A 5,637-nucleotide genomic window follows, 5' to 3' on the forward strand; every position below is an offset into this window, starting at 1 on the left:
TCTCTCTCTGGCTCTCTCTCTGGCTCTCTTCTCCACTGGCTCCTGATGGGGTAAGCAATAAAGCTTGTGCTGCAGAAGATTCCGGTTGCCCGGAGCGTGTTCTTACCAGGGGGACACAAAAGCGTGGGCAATAAAGTTAATGAAGTGTTCCCGGGGGACTTTTGGGATAGCATTGAAAATGTAAACGAGGAAAATACCTAATAAAAAATAAATTATAAAAAAAAATATTCTCCAGACATAAACCTTCTTAGAAAGCATTCTTATATTCAGCTCATAGGCCCTATCATAGGCACAGACACTTATGTCACACTATCATGCCATCTACTTTTAATATTTATACATTTACACTTGAATGATATTAATATATTAGTGTATGAATCAGTGTGTACATGTGTTTGTGTGTGTAACAAGTTGTTTTCTTCTACTAATGTCCACCTGTATTTGTGAGAAAAGGGGACCGAAACTGAGGCAGAGTTAGCACCTGAACTGCTGAACTAGAGTTTCCAAACTGGGACAGGATGAAGCTCTACTGGTATGCTGTTCTCCAGTGAGTGATATTTCAGAAGTCATAGACTACCATGTTAGAGACAAGGAAACTTCATGACATCCTGCTTTCTGGGCAGAACCACTTCAGGCTGTGTTTAATGACAGTGAAGGAATGGGTTGGAGGCTAAATTTTTAATTAGCTTTGTACCCCAAATCCTGCAGGCGGTACATCTCAAGTCTCATGACAAGAAACACTTGCTGATAGACTGAGTAGCAGAAATTGTAGACAAAGATGTGAACATTCCATGTTGAGGCTGAGTATGTTACCCTGACCTGCAGGGATAATTAGCAGGGACCCAGGGCAGGAGAGAGAGACAGAGAGAGAGAGAGAGAGAGAGAGAGAGAGAGAGAGAGAGAGAGAGAGAGAGAGAGGAGAGAGAGAGAGTAGGAAGGAGGGACAAGAGACACAAAGAATGAGAGCAAGTCAATCATACTGATCAAGGTCTGAAAAACTTATTCAAGAATGGCAATATAAGCAATAAGCAAGAGAAGGCTCCAAGGGAGGGGGGGAAGAGCCCGGGGGCTCTCTGAAGGTCAGGTGGCAAACTTGAGCTCTTGGAACCAACGGTCACATTGTCCTCTTTTCTCACAAACATTCTTACTGTTATGACCACGAATGTTCTCTCAGGATTGTTTATGTAAGCTAAAAAATATCCACACGGCCATGGCTCCCAGCAAGTATGGCCCATCCCTACTTTCCTAGCTCTTCCCAGGGGTAAAGTTCCCTGAGGGAGAGGGAGGACTGGATGTGTGCTTGTATGCCTGGTTAGCCTTCAAGCTTTCCCAAACAGAGTTAGACTGGGCCTCTGTGACCTCATATAATGAGTCTCTATCGCACTTATAGGTATGCTTAATAACCATGGCAGTTCTGAAGGGAGCAGAATCCATTACAGGGGGAAGGATTTAAAACCAGAAAAGGTAAGCAGGGGTCCCTTTCAATTAAGTCTATGCAGAAAATTTGTCATGTGAATACCTGGTCTCACATGAGGGTAGGAAATTGGCAGGTTCTTGAAAGAGGTGACAAAACTATCATTCAGTGTCTGGGGCTATGGGTTGATGTACAAGACAGATGTGATCTTGAGAAGAATTGTAGTAGCAAAAACCAAAGAGACACCATCACAGAAAGTGAGGCATGCAGAGAAAGGACACCATCCCCACACAGGGAAAACGGGCCTTGTGAAGATCTGCAGAGCTTCCCATATCTTGGCTAGATGCTAGGAGGGCTACCTCTGCTGTTTCCTTTCACTACCTGTGATAATTCCATTTTGGAATCTGACCACACATGTGAATGCATCATGGTATCTTCTTGGGACTCTCTTGTGGATCTCACAACTTAGCACCATCACTGTTTGCACATGAGTAGGACCCCTCTACCACACAGGCATAGTAAGCTATGCAACCAGAGGGTTTTTTTTTTTATTTTTTTTTGAAACACCTATCTGTCCTAATCATTTCATCTTTCTAATTGCAAAATGTATAATATATTTGACCTGTATTTTGGGCTGTGTGTGTGTGTGTGTTTGTGTGTGTGTGTGTGTGTGTGCATATGCTTTCCTGAGAACAGGTCAGTGATTTTTTGGAATACATTTAAAATATTAGAGAAGGGGATTAAATATTTTCATTTATCAGTATCCACCTTCTACTTTTTTTTTTTCAGAAATGCTGAAAATAGAGCAAGAGTAATGTCAAAGTAGCTTTCTACAACATGGAACACAAAAGATCTACTACTACCACCATGAAGAAAAACAAGTAAACAGGTATTCTGTTCCTGAAAACACCAGACCCCAAAAGAGGAGATCTCAGGCATTTCTTGATCCTGAAGAAGTACAATCCCAAAGAATGTAGGCTTGAACCAATCCCTCACCCTGAAAAAAACCCAGGTCAAAAAAAAAAAAAAAGAAGAGATGTAGGCCAGGGTTAGTTCCTCATCTTAAAGCACCCAGGGCCCAAATGAAGAGGAATGTGTGCCTGGGCCATTCCCTGATCCTGAAGAGGCTCTGGCCCAAAGCAAGGTATGATATGGGCCTGTGCCTATTCCTAAATCTGAAGAGGCCTAGGCCCAAAGAAGAAGAAATGTGGGCCTGAGCCAATCCCTGACCCTGAAGAAGCCTGGGCCTGAAGCAAGATGTAATATATGTCCAGGTCTATCCTTAAATCTGAAGTGGCCTGGGCCCAAAGAAGAAGAAATATGGGCCTGGGCCAATCCCTGACCCTGAAGAGGCCTGGGTCTAAAGCAAGATGTGATTCATGATATGGGCCTTGGCCTATTCCTCACTCTGAAAAGGCCCAGAACCACAGAATAAGAAAGGTAGGCCTGGGCCAATCTTGGATCCTGAAAAGTATGGACCCATACAAGAGGATACATGGGCCTGGGCCAATCCATCACGCTGAATAATCCTTATCCCCAAGCAAGAAGTAATGTGTGCCTAGTTCTCTCCATAACCCTGACCAGGGCCAAGAGCAATAAGTGATCTGATACTCACCTGCAATACTTCCTATATTGTTACCACAATGAAGACAGGACCACAACATATTCTTAATTGAGTTCAGAGCTCACATTAATGACCAAATGAAATGGCCATACATATAAAAAAAATAGGTCCACTGTATCTGGACCGATGTAATTTTAATATTTTCTCCAGGCCAGAATCTTCTATATAAAACTCGAAATCATATTGAAGTCTTCTGTATAACTACCAAATGATAGCAATGTAAACTGGAGGCTCCTGGAACACCTAAAACCTTCAAGTATGTTTCAGCCAAATCTCCTTTTTCCCAACACAGGCTACATTCTCAGTTCAGAGGAGCCAGGGCCAAATGAACGCTTCATGGTTTCTGACCCACAAATGAACCTCAAACAACATGGGCAGACTTTGTTATTATAAATGTGTGGGCTATACTCTCAAGTCATGTCTTACTACCTGCTATTTAGACTTTACAAAACTCATGAAAAGTTAATGTTTATAAAGTGTGGATTAGTCCATACCAAACCTTCCAACAAAATAGACCCACTCTACTAATATGGGTTGGTGGTTTGGTCATAAAGATTCATCATATAACCCAGAAAACATTCTCAAATCAGGAACTCAAGACTACCTCACAGCCTTCATGTAATCTGGGTCAGATTTTAATATCAAATGACATGGGCACATCTTGGGATCAAGGTTGCGTGGGCCATACCCAGGAATCCCCTGTGCCCAGGTGTTATATGTAATACCATAAATCAAAGACAAAATTTTGATCTTAAGAGTGATCTAGGTCATATACTACTTTAGGAAGGTTGAATCCACTTTAAAACTGGAGTTTCTGAAGACTTAAATAAGGGCAAAGGCCATGAAGTCACATCAGTTGGATTCTGTCAGCTCCCTAACTACTGAGTAACCTGGGTGCAGCTGTATTTCAAGGGTATGTGGGCCACACACTCTTCATATGGCCCAATACTACACTCAGAACAAGGGAGCCAGGCCCACACAACATAGCCTTCAATGGGACAAGGACTCTCTCTAATGACCAAACCACATGGCCATGCTCTAATGACTTAATGACACATGGACTAAATGTGACAACCTGATTTTTTCCTCAGACAAGACTCTGTTCATCAAAAAATCTTAAATGCATGAACAAGGTTTCCTAAACTGATGAATGATATCCAATCAGTGTCCATGTAAGCTGGAGACTGCAAAACAAGAAGAAGCCTATGTTAAATTTAACTTCAAGGGCAAGGGTGTAGGCAACACCCTTTTTTCATCAAAAGCAGGAGATATGCTCAAACAGAAGATGTAGGACCACAAAACATGGCATTTGTGATGTCTGTTCAACAGCAGGGATACAACCTGGGTAGTCTTGGCATGATGAGTCTGTGGGCCACACCCAGTAGCTATAATGTGTCCAGGACAATATGATCTCAAGTGTGAGTTATCCAATAGCAAGTCCTCAGGAAAATTGGGAACCATTACAACAACCAGCATTGGTGCTCTGATATGTGACATCACCTTAATAAATCTCAAGACTATGGTCCAAATCCTCTTGTCCTGACATTTCAGATTCTCTAGCCATTTTATGTTGACTTTGGCCCTCCATCAGACCTGATTGGAAACATCAAGTAACCCATTGGATAAAGAATATGATGACCTAGGAGTACAGACACAATTTAAACACAAAACTATAAATGGAAACCTCCCCTGGTGGCATGGTTGCTGGCATGCTCACTGTTTAGACATAGTTGCTTATGCTTCTTTAAACCCTCACCAGAGCCTACCTTGAAGAAGCCAGAATTATATCTTGACATCTACAGAACTCTGCCTTCAATTTACACAAAACAGTTCTTAAGATTGTAGTCTTACATTATTTTCATGCATGTATTGCCCTAGCATTGTATATGTAGTTTTTAATAAATACATTCATCTGCTATCATTGTTGATTCTGATGCCTATTTTTCTCTTTCCCTGTGTTTCTAACAGTTCTTTACAGTCTTTGAACTACATAAGATCAGGCTGTAATGGTTATAAATGGTGCATGTCGGTAGCTGGTACATATCTTTCTTACCTGCTCTCTCCATGTATATAGTACATATCTATGCTCAGACCATATCCTGAAGACCTCTATCCACGCTTTGTACATTTGCCTTTAGAGGGAGTCATCCAAGGAGAACTGCAGAAAGAGGCCAAGTAGGCAAAAGGACTCATCTAGTTGTGCAATCATGAGGATACAATTTCTTGGAGAGATTCCTACCAGCCATTTCCAGTGCCAAAATCAGATTGTCATCAAAGTTTATAGCATTGATGATGAAATGTTGTGAGGCAGAGGAGAAGTACAAGGTTTTATGTCATTTACAGGGCACCAGGTTTCTGGAGAGTGTTTTCTAGTGAGACTACCTGTCGCAGACCCTCTGGGTCCTGTGTCTGCATAAAAACGAGTCTCTCGAGCAGATGGGCAAAGAGTCGGATGGGATGACAGACAGATACACGCACACGAGAGAGGTGTTGAATCTGAATGTAATTCTCTGGTAAAACATGAGACTATTATATTACAGCGAATTATCAGGAGCTACAAATCACAAGTAAGACAAGGTACACTGAAATTTACCAGATA

Source organism: Mus caroli, chromosome 6 (genome assembly GCF_900094665.2).
Source record: "Mus caroli chromosome 6, CAROLI_EIJ_v1.1, whole genome shotgun sequence".
NCBI lineage: Eukaryota > Metazoa > Chordata > Mammalia > Rodentia > Muridae > Mus > Mus caroli.